We start from the raw sequence: 2,104 nt of genomic DNA on the forward strand, positions 1-2,104 counted from the left end.
GACGCGGTTTAGTAATAAACAATCACAAAAGAAACAATCGAAACTTAATCGAACCTTCAAAGAACTCGTCTTTGACAATCCGCGCAAGACACGATCGACAAACGCCACAAAGTTAAAACTTTGATAAGTTTGATTTTTGAAAACTAAGCTAAAGCCTTGAAAAGTTGAGAGAAAACTCAAAAAATTTTGATAAACTCAATAATAATCTCTATAATGTTCCAATTTTCGTCCATAATATTGTGTACAAATCTAAAAGATACTCAAAATCAAGTTACCAAGATAATTAGGATTCTTAACAAGGAAACTAGATTTTCTTCTCGCAGCAGGCGCGCTCGGGCTGCAGAATTTGACCGCTCGAGCGCCAGGTCTTCTGGCTATTTGCGCTCGGGCGGTAGAAAATGACCGCTCGAGCTCCGAGTGTTCTGGAAATCACCTCTTTGTCAGTACGTTTGGCGCTCGGGCGGTAGTATTTTACCGCTCGGGCGCGGGTCATTCTGGATGTTTTCTTCGTTCATCACTTGAATGGTGTTCTTATGACTCCCAAACTTACTCCCATGCATCACGAACCCTTCAGCACTCTGCACCTTACTTGTAAGTCCTTCTTTATTGCTCATAAGCCCTTGTAGTGCCTCTTTGAATTTCTTTAGCCGTCCTCTCGTGATTGGTCCCTCCGGCAACTCTAAAGGATCCCACGCTTTCCTTGGAGCTTGACTACCCGTGTTCGCATCATTTGGATGGTATAAAATAGATTGGGGAATGATTTTTGTATCATTTCTTCTCATCCTCATTTCTCTCCATCGGTTTAGAGCTAGGGTTCCTCATTTCTCCTTCAATCCAATTTCTTCCAAGACATTAATCTTTTATTGAAGCCTTAATCTTTGCTTGGAGATTAGAAGTTCTTCTCCTCAAGAGTTTAAAAGCAAGGTAAGAAAGCTTATTTCCTTGGGTTAGTGATTGAAGGGAAAACAATGGATTGTTTGGTTTGAGTGTTGAGGTAAAGTTGTTAATATAATGATTGATGGTATTGTATGTATTGATATTTTGGAAAAGAAATGGAATTGTAGAGGAGCTAACTCTTTAGCACGCACGTCACGTGTTTGACAAAATGATTCAATGAATGTTTTTATGTCATATTACGGTTAAGAAATGATATGGATTCCTTCTTTACACAATTGTTGGGATTTGAGTTTTCTTGAATATCAAAATTGCGGATCTTGATTCGAAGCATTATTGAATTAATTATGAATTTTGTACAGAAATTGCTCTGTTTTGATAAATGATCCGAGTTCTTGAGTTATAGTAGACTTCGAAGGTTCAAGACTTCTCACCTACACATTTCGATCTTCTTTTGGTAATATTTGAAAGGTATGTTACGGTCGGTAACATACGAGGTAAAAGTATCATTTTTATTTTAAATTGAAAATTCTATGGCTCGATGAATTACTTGTGATTTGATGATGATTGTGGCCTTGAGATGAGTTTATTATAATATCGAAATGATGATATTGATTTGCATCATTACATTGCATATTGAGCCACTTGTTGATTCAGATTTGATATGGCGGAGGTCGCCTTGATTTATTGATTTGTTGGACGTATGGGGCTATAGTTGAGTTGGCATAGTGTATGCGGAGGTCGCTGCTATGGCCTGAACACTCTCTATATGCGCACCATAGTCCTGGGATTGTAGAACACAGCACCCCACCTCGAGCGGATGAGTCGGTGGATGTTGCTGGGGGATTCTCTTTCCTTGGGTACCCTATGACCAGATGATTCACTTGATCTTGAGATTTATTGATAGCCCACAGCTTCTGATCATGCATTGCATTATATTGCATCTTTATGAATTTAATATGAAATATTTGTCACTTTAATTCTCATATGTTATTGATTGTATCATACTGGGTTTATACTCATCGGCATGTCCGGTACCTCTTGTTTTCATGTGCTTGACGGTAGGTGAGGCGAGGCTTGGGATGCCAGAGTCCAGCTCAAGGCGAGGAGATACGAGTTAGAGTGGGATTCTCGGGTCTTAGGAGCTATTTTATGATGTTGGGATTTATTTATTTTGGCATGTTGAAAATTATATTTCAAACATTTGAGA

The sequence above is a fragment of the Primulina huaijiensis genome, chromosome 17, assembly GCF_012295235.1.
Source record: "Primulina huaijiensis isolate GDHJ02 chromosome 17, ASM1229523v2, whole genome shotgun sequence".
In the NCBI taxonomy this organism is placed as follows: domain Eukaryota; kingdom Viridiplantae; phylum Streptophyta; class Magnoliopsida; order Lamiales; family Gesneriaceae; genus Primulina; species Primulina huaijiensis.